Genomic DNA, 18,251 nt, shown 5'->3' with positions numbered 1-18,251 from the left:
GCACAGTGGTTGAGAGTCCGCCTGCCAATGCAGCGGACGCGGGTTCGTGCCCCGGTCCGGGAGGATCCCACATGCCGCGGAGCGGCTGGGCCCGTGAGCCATGGCCGCTGAGCCTGCACGTCCGGAGCCTGTGCTCCGCAACGGGAGAGAGGCCACAACAGTGAGAGGCCCGTGTACCGCAAAAAAAAAAGAGAGACCTTCCACATCACATAGTCTAACACAAATGATGTCGGACCAACTTCTATACTCTTGAGTAATCATCTTGTCTATGCTTGAATATGTCCACTCACCGGCAATATATATCTCTCAAATCAGTCCATTCTGAGGATAGCTCTAAACCAGTTCTAACCAAAGAAATGCTTTGCTTTGGTTATACCTCGCCAAAGTATGTTCCTCTGTCGTTTATCTTCTACCCTTTGGTCCTTACTCTGTGAAGACGTCATGAGTAGAGACCCTCAGATTTTGACCCTATGTCTTTCTATCTTGTCAGCAGGCTCGAGACGTTACTCAATGTCCCACTAGGTTCTGACTACTACTTGACCTGGTGTCATTAAACCATTCATTTGTTAAATTATCCTTTTGCTCAACGAATACGTATTGACCATGTACAAGGCACTGGAAGAAATTACACAGGGGATTCCAAACTGCATTTACTCAGAAGCTTATGGCCTCCTGTGGGGTGGGCTGGGGGATGAGATGGGAACACATAGGAAAGCATGACAGGTAGCATTATCGGGGACCTGCACACTTCTGCTCTCCACGTTTCCCCTTCTCAGTACCCTCCTCAAAACAGCAGATTTTTTTTTTTTGTCTGAAAGTCAGGTCTATCTTTACCTCTGAGTAGGCTGCAGAGATGTGAATTTTATAAAGAACACACTTTCAGAAATATACGAACAAAAAGTTTGGGGAACTGATCTCTGTGTAATTTTTTTTCCAGTGAGTGGTTTATTGGCCCCAAAATGGTACTTGGTACCCATTCATTGTAGTTTGCTGTTGGCTCCCCTGGAAATCGTGGTGGCATCAGGACCAGGCTCCACTAACAGGGAGGGTTCAAAGAGGGAAGGCCCCCCAGCCTCGTTTGCAAAGCTGCCAGCAATCCAACCAACATCCTGGAATGGGGGCTTACTAAGATTTTCTTTTTCTGAAAGAGAAGGAGAAGAACACTACCCTCCAAGCTCATCACGTTATTTTTCCCCTCGAGGTTTGTTTGCTGTGGGATTCGGGTGGGAAGGCAGGTTTGTGTCCTTATTTCTACCTGGCCCATCGCTCCCAGCAGAGGCTCAGGTTTATAATGGAAAACTGGCGCCTTTGACGGTATTGCTTGTAGGTAATTGCTATGAAATTACAGTTATTTTACCTCTCTCTTAACTCCACCCAGAGCCCCATCCTGATCCAGTTCTCACTTTCCTTAGTGCTGGAGACAGACCCACCCTGATTGTTTCAGACACCAAGGCTAGGTTATAGAAAATCAGAAAGGTGGAGGGCAACAGGGCGGGCGCCACCCCTGCCCACAGGGCTAAAGTTACCGATAAAGCCACACTCAGACAGGCGACTATGAATTTAATAATAGCTCGTTGCAAAACTTGAGTTGGTGACATCAGTTCCCTAAGACTTTCTTTCCCAAGAAGCACTCATCTGACAGGTTCCTGGTCCTTTAAGACATCCTGACAAAGGAACTTTTCCCCAGGGCCAGTTATGGTGTAAGTGACAAGTGGAGAATTAAAAAACAAAAAACAAAAGCCAGGGTCCACACACTCTCATCTGTTTTACTTCAGGGGGTGGTGGTGGTCATAAGGGGATTGAAGGAGGTACTACTGAATTACTGGAATTCTTATTAGCTGGACCAAAAATTCATATAATAATGTTAATAATACCAATGCATGTCTATATAGTCAGGCACTGTTCGAAGTGCTTTACGTATATTATTAACGTGTTTATTGCTCATGCGAAATCTGTGTAGTGAGATAGTGTCACCATTTTACAGATGTGGAAGCTGAGTGGAAATTACAGGGAGGGGAAATCACTGGTCTGAGGGTCCCTGGAATGAACCCAGGCGATCTGGCTCCAGATCCTGAGCTCTTAACTGCCACGCGCAGACTCCACCCTGAGGGCCCAGCCCAGACGGGTAGCACGTTCACCCAAGGTCACAGAGCAGGAGGTGCGGGTGCTGGATGTGCGTGACGCATCCCAGCCTTCAGTCCATGTGCCACAGCTCTGCGGGGGTGTACAGGCTGGTGGTTGTCACAGCTCCCCACATTTCCACTATTGTCTTATATTATGATTCTAGACCTAGTAGACAAAAATTGCCGAAAGACCAAGAGCAATAGTATGTGAGGATTTTATGATTTACACCCTTACTGTCTTTGCATCTCTCTTGAAGCTTCCCCTTCCCTTCCCTTTGCTTGTGCTAGGAACATTTAACATGAGATCTACCCTCTTAAAAAATGTTTCGGCGCACAATGCAGTATTGTTGACTGTAGGTCCAGTGCTGTAAGCAGCTCTCTAGAGTTTCCTCACTTTGCTCAAATGAAACTGTATTCCCGTTACTAGTAACTCCCCGCTCCCCCCTCCCCTTGCCCCTGGCAACCACCTTTCCACTCTTTGATTCTATGACTTTGGCTATTTTAGTTACTTTATATAACTGGAATCATGCAGTATTTGTCTTTCTGTGATCGACTTAATTCATTCACCATAATGTCCTCGAGATTCACCCACGTTGTTGCATATTTTAGAATTCCCTCTTTTTTAAGGCTGCATAATATTCCACCGTGTGTGTATACCACAGTTTCTTTATCCATTCATCTGTCAGTGGACATTCAGGCTGTTTTCATATCTTGGCTATTTAAATAGTGCTACAATGAACACAAGGGTGTTAAGATCTCTTCCAGATTCCAATTTCAATTATTTTAGCTAACCACCCGGAAGTTGGATTGCTGGATCATATGGTAGCTCTATTTTTTATTTTTTGAGGACCTCCATACTGTTTTCCATAGTGGATGCACCACGTTGCATTTTCACCAGCAGTGTGCAAGGGTTCTAATTTCTCCATATCCTCACCAAGACTTGTTCTCATTTGTTTTTTCCAGAATGGCTACCTTGACAGGGGGGAGGTGAGATCTCATCATGGCTTTGATTTGCATTTCTCTCATGATTAGTGACACTGAGAATTTTTTCATATACCTGTTGGCCATTTGTATGTCTTCTTTGGAGAAACATCTATGCAAGTCCTTAGCCATTTTTCAATTGGGTTATTAGGGTGTTTTGTTTTGTTTTGTTTACTATGGAGTTGTTTAGTCTCCTCTTTTCTTCCTTCACAACTCACCAGTTGCCCATGGAAACCATTTGCTAAACTCATGGGTTAAATGTGGTGAGCTTGAGGCAACCACTTAAAACATTAACCAAGAACCTGGTGGGGCTCAACGGGACCCCAGGCCCTGAAAAGTATGAGGGAAAATCCAGATGGGCTGTGGTCCAAAGAGGCTCTGAGCAATGTGGACTGGGGACAGGCAAAAACATGGTGTACTGGGTTGAATAATGTTCCCCCCAAATTCATGTCCACACAGAACCTGTGTGCGTGACCTTATTTGGAGACAGAATCTTCACAGATGAAAGCAAGTAAAGATGAGGTCACGCTGGATTTGGGCGGGCCCTAAACACAACTGGTGTCCTTATAAGGAGAAGGAAGTTTGGACACAGACATAAAGGAGAAAGTCATATGAAGAGAGATTGGAGTGATCTGTCTGCAAACCCGGGAACACTAAGGATGGCCGGCAGACCCCAGAGGCTAGAGGAGACAAAGAAAGGGTCTTCTCTAGAGATTTCAGAGACAGCATGGCCCTCATGATAACTTGATTTCAAACTTCCAGCCTCCAGAACTGTGAGAATACATTTTTGTTATAAGCCACCCAGTTTATGGTGATTTATTTTGGCAGCACTGGGAAACGAAAGCGAACAGTAGGGTCAAAGGAGAATGGTGTACAGCTACTGGCAAACTTCCCAAGTTCACAGTTCTGCTTTGCCATGGGCCTCGCGTGCACACAGCTGCCAGCCAGCTATGACCCCAAAGTACTGTCTGTTCCCTAGATATAGTACAGTTATTTACTATTAAGCGTATATACTGTACTATACCTTGTTATACTATATGGTATTATATACTATATTAAGTTGTAATAAAACATAAAATATTATACACTGTATAATATTACATACTATAATAGTAATAGCATCTGTGACAAAGCGAGAGAGAGGCATGGACATATATACACTAACAAACGTAAGGTAGATAGCTAGTGGGAAGCAGCCGCACAGCACAGGGATATCAGCTCGGTGCTTTGTGGCCACCTAGAGGGGTGGGACAGGGAAGGTGGGAGGGAGGGAGATGCAAGAGGGAAGAGATATGGGAACATATGTATATGTATAACTGATTCACTTTGTTATAAAGCAGAAACTAACACACCATTGTAAAGCAATTATACCCCAATAAAGATGTAAAAAAAAATAGTAATAGCATGATGTAATTATATAGGTTGTATGATTATACTTTATATGTTGTATGCCAGCTAAGTCATATTATATATTCTGAAATATTGCCTTCCACATAGTCTCTCCCCCATATGGTGAGACAGCTTGGCTGTCCCCAAAACACGACTATGTTTTATTCACGTTACCTTCAGCAGTAACAAGCACAGGTACCTGAAACTGAGTCGATATTCAGTGCCTGTTAGAATGGATACATGTTGAGGGGAGGGTGACACTGCTCCAATATTATGGCTTGAGTATCCCCAAATTTTGATGGTGGCCCTCTGAAGAGCATCCTGAGAAAAAAGCTTGGGTTGTAGAAGACATTATAGCAGGAGATCACGGTTCTAGACCCACCTCTGCCTGTAATTCACCGTGTGACCCTGAGTTTCAGTCTTTGCACTTACAACTTCCCTCAGTGTTGTGAATTCAAGTGCCTAATGAAATTAAGCAGTTTAAGACAGCAGTTTCAAACTCTTTGGTCTCAGAATCCTTTTATGCCTTTCATGATTGGTGAGAATCCCAAAGAGCTTTTGTTCATGTGAGTTATAGCTGTCGATATATACTGTATTATAATTAAAGCTAAAAAATATTTCAAATATTTGTTTACTCATTCATTAAAATATAATACTAATAATAAACACATTACATGTTAACATAAATAACATTTTAATTAAAGAAACCATATATTTAAAAAAAGAAATTTAGTAAGTAGAGTGGAATTGTGATATTTTTACAAAATCTTTAAAGTATGACTTAACCGAAGTTGGCTTCTGCATTCAGTCTTTTGCTACTTGGTTGAAGTATATGAAGAAAATCTGGCCTTACCCAGATATGTAGTTGGAAAAGGGAGGAGTAATTTAATAGCCTTTTTAGATAATTGTGGGTATTTTTCTTTTATACCACACCTAAACTCAACAAGTGCTAGTTTCTTAAAGGTTAGTCGATAAGTGGAATTTGAAACCCAATCAATGAAAGTCTTCTGTTCCACTAAAACCCATTCATCTCTCTCACACTTTGAATGGGTCTTTTACCCATGAATGATTTTGGCACGTCACAAATTCATCTTTTGGAAAATAGCATTTCACAGAGTTAAACAGATCTTCCAAATGGTGATACATCTCTTTATACAGTAGCAAAGGATCTCCTTCAGTAATATGACCACCAAGCTCAACAGAAAAGTTCAAGCAAAAAGAGGCTGCTAAGATCCTGGTGGCAAATCCCTGTTTTCCGACATTCTCATTTTCTCTTGAAAGCTTGTCTTTTATCATGGACAATGAATACTGTCAGCTGTTAGTCTTGAAATGACAAGCTCGTTTCCTTGACTTCCCAGGAAATGTCTGGCAAATAAATACCAAGTAGTAAAAACCATAGTTTTTCTGCTGGTTGTCTTTCAGGTAAAAACTGTTCTGCGAAAGAAACTTCTGGTCACAGCTCAGTCGCACAAGTGCTTCTCCTGAGACAACCATTGTGCTTGGCAATGAGGCCAAAGAGGTGGATGTGCATGTCCCATTTCATCTGCCAGAATGTTTAAAAGACATGTACTTGTGAGTTGAGATTTAATTACATTCGATAATTTTTACGGCTTCATCAAGATCGTTCACAAACGAGACTGGCTTTTTTTTTTTTCTGTCCATGCATGACTCCTCCGTTACACCACTGCCTCTATTTGCCCTAAAACGCCAGCAAATTTTACCCACAAAATAGCAACTCCAGGGGAAAATGATGACTTTGAAAATAGTTGTGACCTCTCAGCAACCCCCCCCCCCAGAGGATCTCCTGGACCCAGGAGTCCGTGAACAACATTTGAGACCTGTTGGGATAAGATACCCCATGAACAGACCAGGTACATAGAGCTTCCTCTCCAGACAACAGAGTGAAGTTGATAATTGCCCCCAAATCGTCTGAGGGCAGCAAGGTCCAGAAGAGGGAAGAATTATTCAGAAAGGATCCAAACGGAATAGCAGAATGGGGAGAGATGGCATTTAAGCTTGACAGATGTCGTGTCCCTTACCAATTTACTGTCTCCCAGCTCTGAAGGCACCCTTCAATAAATGCTGGGTGAGAAACAGTGGCAATTCCTCTCGGCATTTCTAAAGTGAGCACGAAGGTAGGATTTCCCAGAAGACAGGACTGGAGGGACCCTGCAGGAAGAAGGGGCTCTTCTGCTGCCTCTGGCATGGACTGGGGGGTCAGCAGTGAGCCTGCCCCCACCCCAGCCCAGAATGTGATCCCTCCGGTTCCCTGCAGCCTCATCCTGCTGCTAGCCCTCTGGACACAGAAGGCAACGCCTCCATGTAGCCTGCGTAAGTCTGCCCGTGGCCAGGGTGTCCACACAGATCTGCCACTGACTCCGCAAGCCCCGTGTGGGCTGAAGCCCCCCATTCCCGCCGGCACCTGGACCCCAGTGCACACCTATGCCCCCACTGCTGACCGTCTGCTCCCGTCCTGAGCGCTGGAGGGTGGCTATTGCTTGCCCAGCGACTCCAAACCAGCTCTAGTCTTGCCAGACCGGTGGACGTCTACGCTTTCTGCTGGGCTGACCACACTTCCCCTGTGAGAGTTGAAACCCTTCTCAGTTTGTCATCCCTTGGCTATTCTCCTTCAACTCTAGGGTACCATGTAGTGTCCTTATATGTAATGGTTACTCTTTTATCATAGTTAACTATTGCTCTATGTGAAACTCCTGCTAAAACCACTGTGTGGTTTCTCTCTCCTGATTGGACCCAGACTACGACAGATGCTTAGACGTCAGCTATAGATGTCAGATATTTCAAAATGGAAGATTTTTAGGCTATTTGTCTGATTCCTTTAAAAATCTCACACGGTTAAGTCCTAAATGAGGTACTAGAAGAAAAAAACCTGAATTTTCTCCAGAAAGTTAATTAAGTCACCATTTATGTCACATTTCAACTTTGTGTTACTTTAGTCCATGAAAACTATCCTTGAAGACTCAAGTGATTAAAAATTTTTTTCAAGTTACAGATAAAAATTCTACAACAGCTGGACTAGAACTGACCTCAAGGTTGATATGGTCCAGCTCTTTCTTTTTACTGGTAAGGAAATAGGCCCAGAAAGTTTAGACGTTTTGCCCATGGTGGTACAGCCTGGTCCCATGGCAGAATCTGGGATATAATTTTTGTTTTTAATGCCACGCCCTGGCTTATAGGATCTCAGTTCCCCGACCAGGGATTGAACCTGGGCCATGGCAGTGAAAGCCCGGAATGCTAACCACTAGGCCACCAGGGAACTCCCAGGGATACAATTCTTGATTCCCAATTCCTACCTTTTCTCTATGCCAGGCTGGTTTTTCTCTTATGGAAAGAGTGTTAAAGTGACAAAGACCACAGGAAGAGGACTTTCTTTGGATATAAAATGACTCATCTTTATAGCACTAAACTGATGCATATCACGTGGAAGAGAACATTTTTCTTCATAGTAGCGATATCTGGATCTGCCCACTTTCTCTTATTCGTGTAAGTCAGATAATATTCCTTACTATGACTGTTTTTTTTAATACCCAATTATCTGCTGTTCCAATAATTTGGCTGGTCAGCCTCCCATGAACAGAGATGGGATTTGGGGCGGGTTGTGGTCCGCTTGAAGATGGCGGGTTCTACCCTTGAAGAAACAACATTCTTTTTCTCAGTAGTCACATAAGGCTTAACTCACTGGGGTCACTCAGGCATTTTTCATTCAATAAGCAGTCAGGTAATAAGTATACATTTGAGGCTTCAGAGATTCTTAGCATTTATCTGAAGCTGATTATAAAGGCTGAATCAGCTCTATGCAGAAGGCTGCCTATATAATGTCATATGAGGAATTTCAGGTGTATTCGTCAGGGTTCTCCAGAGAAATGAACCAATAGGATTTGTGTGTGGATAGAGACAGAGATAGAGATAAAGAGAGAGAGAGAGAGAGAGAGAGAATTGTCTCCACCCAATTGTGGAGGTTTGGTGAATCTAAAATCTCATGGGCTATATCATCAAGTTGGAGACTCAGGGAAGAGTCGCAGTTGAAGTCCAAAGGCAACCTGCTGGCAGAATTCCCTCTTCCTCAGACGTTGTCAGTCGTTTCTCTATTAAGGCCTTCAACTGACTGGATGGGGCTCACACACAGGACAGAAGGTCACTTGCTTTCCTCAAAGGCTACTGATTTAAATGTGAACCTCAGTCAAATAAACACCTGCCTAGAAACAGCATAATATTTGACCAAATATCTGGGCACCACAGCCTAGCCAGGTTGACACATAAAAATTAAACATCACACCAGATGAATTTAAAAATACTACCTGAGACAGGTAACCCATCAATTTAGTATGCGTCATCAACACCTCAACTGAACATAGTTATGTAAATATCCCCTCCCAAAGGACCTCATAGGCTCCATGCCCAGAAGGCTACTCAGCTCAAGTGTCTGACTAAGAGAGCAGGGTCCAGTGGTACCTTGGACCCTGAGTTAGCAGGCTGGTCTGATAGTGGCTTTGGGGCCAAGGCTGCCTACAACTCAATGTGTTGCGTAATATTATTGTGCTTGAGGCCTCTTGGGAGTGACCTTCAACCTACGCTGAGCTTTATGGCGTTCTGCACTGAGTCTGTACTCACCCTCCTGTTTGTTCACACACCCTCCGGGAAAGAACTGCCCTCTCCAGCCCAACACCACACCCTAACACCATGCCCCTTCTTTCCACTCCTACATGTTTTCCTTCCTATCCTTTCATGTCCAAACTATTTGAATAGGTTACTGTGTCTCTCTTAAAATTCTTGCCAGTCTTCTACCTTAACACCCTCTTCTAAAGCGATTCTCCTTCAGTCACTTTCTGGGACTAAGCAATTTCCCTTCCTTCCTTCCTTGCTTCCTTCCTTCCTTCCTCCCTCCCTCCTTCCCTCTCTCCCTCCCTCCTTTCCTCTCTGACTTACCCTTACTTAACTCTGGTAGCTAGAACTTTCGATTATCTCTTCCTCTTAAAACTCAGCCCTCTGCTACCTGCCTTGTCACCTGGTGCCTCTCCTGTGTCCGGGGCTGGCTTCACACACATGCCATCTGTGCGGATGCACGAGACCCTGAGCTCAGAAGGGCCTCACAGTTGGCTTAATGCTCTGTTGTTGCTGTCTCGAAATTCTTAATCATTTTTGAACAAAGGATCCCTCGTTTTCATTTTGCAGTGCGCCCCACCAGTTGCAGCCAGTCCTGCACGTGACTCTCCTGTTCATTTACTGACATCCTCCCCTTCCTGACCTTTGCCCTCTCAGCTAATTGCTCTTCCCCCGCCATACTTTGTACGCTTTTGAGAACTCATCTACTCCTAAGAACATGATTATCCTCCCCAAGACAGCAAGAACTCTGGCTTTTAGACCCATAAACATGTTATTTACCCGGAGCTTAAAAAAAAGGAAAAGGAAAGAAAGGGAACAAAGAAAAAGAAAAATGTTGAAATGCTTCAGGGCTTGCTTGCTTTAAGTCTTCCTTGTTAGTTCCTTCTCCTTTCCTAGTGTTCTCACTCTAGTGTTATGTATTGTTCTAGAATTTGCTTCATTTCTATTAGATTGTTTTAGAGTTACTAGATACGTGAGGTTTTCTTATTAGTAAGTCAGACACTATTCCGTATTATTTCTTTTGATACCAAATGATCTGTCCTTCCAACCATCTAGTTGGTAAGCCTTCCATTAGCATGGATGTGACTTGGTGACTTGTTTTATTTTGGTTCTTTATTTTATGAAACCCTAGGAACCCAGTAAGGGCTCAAGAAATGTAAACTTGATTCCCCTGATATGTCTTCCAAATGACTCCATCGTGCTTAGCAAGGCAGAATGGCTCTCATTCATACCAAAAACCTGCACCAAGGCTTAGAAGGTCCCAAGGTCCAAATCCTCTGCCTCTAAGTTTGACTCTTTTGCTGCACTGGCCCCACGTGTAACATTTAAAAACTAAATTCCATTGCACTAGAGGCAGGCTTGTGTCCTTGACTTCACAGAGTTCAGTAGTACAGCGTAAAGGGCCTGGTGTAGAGCCATGCAGACCTGGGTTCAAACTCCAGCCCTGATATCAACCAGCTGGATGTGGCAGATTTTATTTCCCGAAGTGGCTACAGTACTATTTTCAGTCCCATATACTCTCCAGGGGAAAAGCCTATATTTTCTTTCTTGAAATCGGGTGGACCTTTGTGGCAGCGTAGATGAATAGAAGAAGGTCACAGGGTGAGATCTGAGACCAGATCATTAAAGGGGATGCAGAGTCTGCCTGGCCCTTTCTCTCATTTGGGATGCTTACCCTTGGAACCCAGCCACCATGTTGTGAGGAAGCCCAGAGCCCATGAAGAGGCACTGTGTAGTGTGCTGGCTGATCCCCAGCTAAGTTCTCAGTTGACAGGTGCCCTCAACCACCACACACATGAATGAGTGAGATTTCAGATGATTCTAGCCCCCAGCCTTTGAGCTGTCCCAAATGATACCTAGTGAAGTAAAATGAGTCATCCCCACTAAGCCCTGGCCAAACTGCAGGTTCATGAGCAAAATAAATGCTGTCATTGTTTAAAGCCACTAAGTTTGGGGGGTTTATTATCCAGCATATAACTCACATACACACTTAGCCTCAGGTTCCTTATCTGCAAACTGGGGGCAAGAAACGTCTATCTTGCAGGGTTGTTCCACAACTAGATGATAATATGTACAAAACACACAGTTTTCGCTTTATAAATTTAGAGCTATTGTCATCATGAGCACAGAAGACAAACACTTAGGAAGAGCTAATTAAACATCCCTGTTTGTGAAATGCTGTGCCTTAGTAAAGAGTCAGTAGATCTCTCTCTCTTTTTTTTCTTTTAACATCTTTACTGGAGTATAATTGCTTTACAATGGTGTGTTAGTTTCTGCTTTATAACAAAGTGAATCAGTTATACATATACATATAATATCCCATATATGTATAACTGATTCACTTTGACGGCACAAAAATTCAGCAATACCTCCATGTTCAGGGTTTCGTGTGTGGAGCAATACATTCAATGGAGAGAGTAAACACAGGAAGAACTATGGCCACTGTCCACTGGCCGGAGATGGGTGATCCTAAGCTAGGGCAGAATCCCACTGACCATGAAGGGGAAAAGGGAAAGTGATTCATATTTGGTTAGCTGTTGGTACAGTGATGTGCCCATCTGCTCTCCACAAGGCCATTGAGTTTCTATGCAGAGCAATGTTCTGCAACCAAACAAGGTTTTCAAGCAGCTCAGGAACCAGACTCAAATTGGAATTCAAGGAAGATGGATGGGTAAAGCTAAGGGATCAGGTCTGTGACAGATTCCTGGCGGTTTTATATTGAAGCCCAGTGGAAGCCTTTGTGTCCTCTGCATACCCAGGAACCTTCGCCACAAATATTTATGGGACCGTCATGCTATTCTTTAGGCCGGATTATGGCTCTCTAAGCTCAGATCAGGAGAACTGAAAGCTGGAATTCTTCCACCTCAGAAATGCACCAAAGCACAGGAAACCAAAGAACAACACAAATCTACAGCCTCATATAAACAGAACTCCTTCCCACATGGGTTTAATTTGAAGAAGACATCTTCTCACTTAAGCCTCCCCTGAAGAATACCAGTCCCTAATGGAGGAAACATGCCTTCCACTTAATTAGGCCACTGTCAAAAGTTTTGCTTTCCTCCCTTGACATACTTTTTATTATTCAAGATGCTATAGAAATTAGTTCCAGCTTTTGATCATGAATCCATTCCCCCTACATTCATGGAATGAGCCTGCAATTCCTATAATCTTCATACCAAATGAGGGTATCTTGATACTGATTCTCTGACAAAGAGACTGGTGTTTGGGATCCTGTGCTGATGGAGATTCTGCAACTGTTCTTCATCCTGCCCTCTGCTCTGGATGTCTGCATTTTTTTGAGCATCTTAATATCACAAGCTGGTCTGAAAAGACTTTAGAGAAATCACAAAATCTGTCACCGGGCCTCTCAGTTGGGTTCACTAAGCTCTCATCTATCCAAACCTCTCCAATATGAGAGATTAAAAGCCTTGTGGCACTAAAATCAAATCTGAATCATGAGTTTTACTAAATAGGGTGATGTAAATCCAGGACCCTACGGAACATTCTTTGCAAAATTACTATTTTATAATGTGTCCGTGAAGTCGGGCTTATAGGGCTTGAAAAGTCTATTCTAATATTCATTTAATAATGCCATGGCCAGGTCCCATGGTCAGATACTCCGATTTATTTAATCTGGGGTAGGACTCAAGTGAGTTGTTTTTTTTTAAAAAAACTCTTAGAGTGATTCTAATGTTCAACAACGCCTGGCCATCTCTGACCCAGTGGTGCTCAAAATTGGGGATGGACAGTAGAACCCCCTAAGGAGCATGATAAAAAAGAAAAGTGACGACAGAGCTCCCAGAGCCCACTGCAGACACAGGGAGGCCAGAGTCTCAGGAGACCCTTGAGGCGACCTCCGCTCTGTTTGTTCCCTATTTCCCTATCTAACCTGGAAACTCCTTTGGATCACAGCCCCCTTCTCCCCCAGACCCCAGTTCTGCTGCTGTTTCTCCCCACCATCAGTCCTTGCCCTGGAAGAAGGGCACCACTTTGAGTCATTGAGGGAATGGAGGACACAGTTTGGATGAGAACATTGGTAGAATCTCAAGTCAACACAGCCACGATGTCAGGAGCTTCACTCACAAACTGACGTCTTTCTAGTTGCCCATTCACATAGAGCTCTGCAGGTGGGTCCTCCCTGAAGGTGACAGCACTGTGACCAGGTCCAGAAATCCTACCCGCTTGGACAAACTTCTCTCATGGTCAGATGTGCTCAACCACCTTCCTCTCCCCAGGCACTATCCTCTACTAGCCTCTAGCCAACGGTGGGGGGAAACTTCGCTGCTTCTGCAACGCAGGAGTCCATCAAGTCCTATGTTCGGCTTTCCTGGCTGTGGGGGGCACCTAGGAGGCTTTAGCTCCACCCTCAACGATGTGTAATCACCCAGCCATTTGGGCAAGGTGGGTCCTCGCAGTGAGGGGGACAAACATCTCCACTAACGGCCTCCTCGGTGCAGAGCCCAGGAGGGTGGTGCTGAATGAGACCTGGTCATAAGTGGAATGATAGAGCCTGGGTGGGGTGGGAGCAGGAAGGAGACCCCCTGAGACCTCAGGGAAGGTTTTGGGGCAGCAGAGGCTCCTTCAAGGCTCTACCTTCTCACAGCTTGCCTTGATATGAGACTTGAAGGGTAAGAGGATTTGTTCAAGCAAAGTGGTGGGGAAGGACATCAGAGCAAAAGTGACCAAGTAAGAATGGGTCTGGAAGCTTGATGACATGATGCCAGGTGTGTCAGGAACCATGAGCACGTGGGCTTGTTCTTCGTGCTCTATCAGGAAAGCCCACACAGGAATTCTCCAGTTCCCTTTCTTCCTCCAGCTTGAGGATGCCAGCCCAACCACACACCAAGCCACAAAGCAGTCAAAGGCCTATCTTCTGGGAACCACCTGTACCCTGGGTTTGCTATTCCTACCCTCACTAGTCTCTAATCCCGCCAACCACCCTTGGCCAACATGGCATCTTCCCCACTTTCCTTTCTCAAAGCCAACTCTGAAAGTATTCCCACTGAAGTGTGGATTCTGGATAACGTCTCAATGTTGATCGTGGACCAGATGTAAGCAGAGGGGATTAAAGCTCCAGTGGTGGGTTTTCATGCCTCTGGCAGGGGAGTGAGGAACCGGGAAAGGAGGAAGAAGGACTGCAGGAGCTTCCTGGAGTCTTGAAACAAGACACATGGGCTCTCACCTATCGTATCCTGTGTGAGATCCAGTCAGTTCTTACCTCTGCAATTTACAAGGACAAGAGTCTATAATGGGTGCCCGGGCCAAAGGGCAGCACTTCTTATTGCAAAGCTGCTTTCATTTCCATTCAAAATTCTCTATTTAAAATCACTTCAGGGCTGGTTGGAAGAGTAAGACTTAAAAACAAAAATAACACATTCCTTTCTAATTGATTTGGAAGTGGGAAACTATAGGCATATTAAGTGTTGCCTTTAATATCAGTACTGTGAATTTGGGATAGGTATGTTTTCCTATACGCTGTGCAATAAGGCCTTAGTCAGAATTTTTGGAGAAGCAGGATGGTCGGGTGAATTGAATGCCTTAGGTAGCCCTTTAAGCAAAAGAGTGTGTAATGAAAAGCAGAGGATCCAGAGTCCTATGTTCCAGACCTAGTTTTGGCACAAAGAACTGTGTGATCTTGGGCAAGTAATTTCCCCCTCCCTGGGCCTTAGTTTTGTTATTTACAAAGTGGATGAATTAGAAGAGATGATGTTGAAAGATACTCCAAAATATTTCTAAAGTGTGAATGGGAGAAGGTGAATATCACTGAATCGTTTATTTGCATTTAAGAATTCTGATGGTGTACACCTGAAATTAACACAACATTGTAAATCAACTACAACGGACCTGCGGGGTAGCGGCCAGCACTGAGTTGGAGGGCAAAGGAAGACATAAAGCAAGAAGCCTCTGTGACCACCTTCAGAGGCTCCTTCAAGGCTCTGCCTTCTCACAGCTTGCCTCTAACATCTCTCCAGAGTGTTCTCAGTACATCACCTTCAACAGCAGTTAAAGAAGCATTCCTCTGGGAAGGCTCCCCACACCCACCCGGATCCCTCAAGCTTCATCCAACCCTCTTATGTTTCAGACCCAGCCAGCTGGAGGTCCAGAGACTTTAGATGACTGTCCAAGACACCGACAATCAGTGGGGGTGGAGTTTGCAGTAGAATGGAGATGGCTGAAATCTCAGTTGAAGTCATTAACGTAAGTAATTCAGCCATAACCACCCAAGCCATGAGAACTGAATCCTTTCAAAAGTCCTCGCTTACCTGCCCTTTGATTCTCTTAAGAGTAAAATGGTGAAGACATGAAAAGAGAAGTTCTGATTATTGTAGGCCACAGATTCTAATCAAGGTTTATTCTGCTTTAATGTGGAGGATTCCCTCAGGGGAAAGACCTGAAGCCAGTCTCACACTGAAGTTCCTCATCCCCCAGGGGGCAGATAGAAGAACAGCCGGGTTGCTAAATCCCTCCTCTCCAGAGTCCCTCCCCAGAGGTGATGGGGGAGAGTAAGGAGATAACACAAGTAAAACGCGAGGGCGGGGGCTGGAAGAGAGCAAGCACTCAATATGTCAGCTGTCATCATTGTCCCTCTGCTTTCTGGACCACCTCTCCTTCCTCCTTCTCACACCCCCAGGTCACTAAAGGTCATGGGCCTGGAGGGTCTTCTCTGCCAACCGCGCAAGACAGGAGTATTCTACTAGCCAAGTGCCTTCCGTCCCATGAGCCCACCCTACTCATTTCTTTCAAGCTCCTGCAGAACTTACTGTAAAGTGTCATGCCGGATGATTCTATTTCCTGCTTCAGAGGGGGGCTTCTTACAAACAGCATCCCAGCTACAGACACAGAAACGGAGCCAGCTTGTGCGTCAAGGAGACCTCATTTCATTTTCTCCGCCTTTAAAAACTTCAGTCTGAGCTCGCTCCTGGCTGAGTTATATATTCAAGCTCAAGCCAAGCTATAATTGAAAAGAAGTCTGTCTTTTGTAACTCCCTAGGCCCAAAGGGAAAATGAAAAGCTTTCCCAAATGGCAGACTAAGGCAGGAAATGTTCTATTTATTGTACTCCCATAAAAAAAAAAATTAAAAAAAAAAGACCCCAGTAATTATGCCACACACACAATAGTCCAGGTCTTCACCCAGGAAGCCACAACCTGAGATGGAGTCTGCGTTTCTCTCCAAAAAGGGAATCATTCCAAGACCTACCATATTTATTTATTTTTCACAAGTTCTACGGTTCCAAGAGACAGATTGCCCACCCTGCTTTCTGCCTGGCCAGTGGGAGTCAGAAGAATTTTCGGGCTGGTCCTAGATGTTCTGCAAGGTAAATATGTCTTTGAGAAAGTCACTGCCTCAGTGTGGTCTTGTGCCTCCTCGCCTGTAAGATGAAGGGATGACTGGACAATGTCTAGCTCTGAATTCTCTGCTTCTCTCCATGCTCACTTGTTCAGCATTATTAACTGGGCACAAGAAGTTAGAAACAACCCTTGCTTGTGAAGAGCTATAATGCAAATTCTCCACTTCATGCCTAGGAGAAGACACTGAAAGTGGCCATCATAAAGAGAGAAAACTGCCCCAAATAACTCCAGAGTAAGTGAGGTGCAGAAGTTTTCTCTTCTTTCCTTTCCTTTCTTTACCTTTCCTTTTCTGCAGAAGTTTTCTTCTCCTCTACTGGATCTTTTCCGTACATCTCAGAATTTGGTGTGATGCTTCTGGGTACCACAAAACCCCTTGTTTGGGCTTCTGTATCCTAATACTGGGATCCACAGAGAGAATCCCTCAGATCAGCCATTGGTAGTGCAGAAGATGTGAAGACACGTTTCCAGTTCTAACAGAGATCATCATGGAAGTGTATGTCACTGTAGATAGTCATCAAAGCATATCATTTGTATTTCCATTTAGTATAAAGGTACCGAGTAGAATTGTTGCACCTGTGTGTTAAAAATTGCACTAATGCGGGCTTCCCTGGTGGTGCAGTGGTTGAGAGTCCGCCTGCCGATGCAGGGGACGCGGGTTCGTGCCCTGGTCCAGGAAGATCCCACATGCCGCGGAGCGGCTGGGTCCGTGAGCCATGGCCGCTGAGCCTGCGCGTCTGGAGCCCGTGCTCCGCAACGGGAGAGGCCCAACAGTGAGAGGCCCGAGTACCAAAAAAAAAAAAAAAAAAATTGTACTAATGCCATGTCCTCCACACCCCAACCCCCATCAAACAGTATCCACCCTTATAAGCCAGGACAAACCAAAGTCACAACAGCTTCCCTTTACTCGCAAAACCTATCTAAGGAAGGAAGCCTGCTATTGGGCTATGTTTAGTCTAGATGACGCTAAGCAATGGCCCGCAGGGATTAACAGCAAATAGTCTTCTAGATCGTACCTAATGTTTACGATCAACCCCTTCCAATGATCTTCTGATGGAGGCTCAGAAACGACAAAGACTTTTCAACTCCGCTTCATCTCCCACCTATTAGAAGAGGCTGCCGGAAGCATGATGAAGAAAATTCTGAGGTCTCAGCTAGGATCAGTGGGCAAGAATGTCAGTGTCCTTTGGTGATCACGTGCTTTATTGATCATGCTAACATTAAATGGAATTCTGCAGACACTTCCACGTGTACATTTGAAGAGGTAGAAGAAACAGGGCAAAGCTAAAAGAAGAAGCAGCATTTTCCTCTGTGTTCTCCCATTTGGCTCTTATCACATCTTTCTTGAATGGAATTTCTTTCTGCTAAGTCATAAAACAGACCCTGTTTTATTTTTCTCTTTTCAGTCCCGTGATATAGTTAAGGGCCAGATATAACACTCTAGTTGTTCAACATATGGCTTACACGCAAAGACCACAGTCTTGGAGACATACGGTAGGGCTGAAGAGAAACAAGACCTTAGGAACAATATAACGTGAGTAGAGTATATGATTATCCAGGACTTTTGCTCTGTCATATTTGCAGTTCTGGAACCAGCTTTGAGCATGGCATTTCTTCTCTCAATTGTTTCTCCCAAAGGGGAATAAAAGATGGCTTGAACTGGCCTCAGAGCTCTCTCCCTCATCTGTCACTGGGGATAAAAACTGCTGCCCGCCTGCTTCAAGTTCTCTGTGAAGTTCAAACGAGATGATGTACATGCAAGTGCCCTGCAAGGAAGGGGCACAAGAGTA

The 18,251-nt window shown here is 44.6% G+C and overlaps 1 protein-coding gene across 1 annotated transcript in view; it reads right to left on the bottom strand.

Moving 5' to 3' along the window:
* LOC132431954 (chloride intracellular channel protein 5) overlaps positions 1 to 18,251 on the bottom strand; it is a 104,991-nt gene that overhangs the window by 48,794 nt on the left and 37,946 nt on the right. The window lies entirely within an intron of this gene.

Source organism: Delphinus delphis, chromosome 10, assembly GCF_949987515.2.
Source record: "Delphinus delphis chromosome 10, mDelDel1.2, whole genome shotgun sequence".
Classification (NCBI taxonomy): Eukaryota; Metazoa; Chordata; class Mammalia; order Artiodactyla; family Delphinidae; genus Delphinus; species Delphinus delphis.
This window is presented reverse-complemented; position numbering and strand designations above follow the sequence as displayed.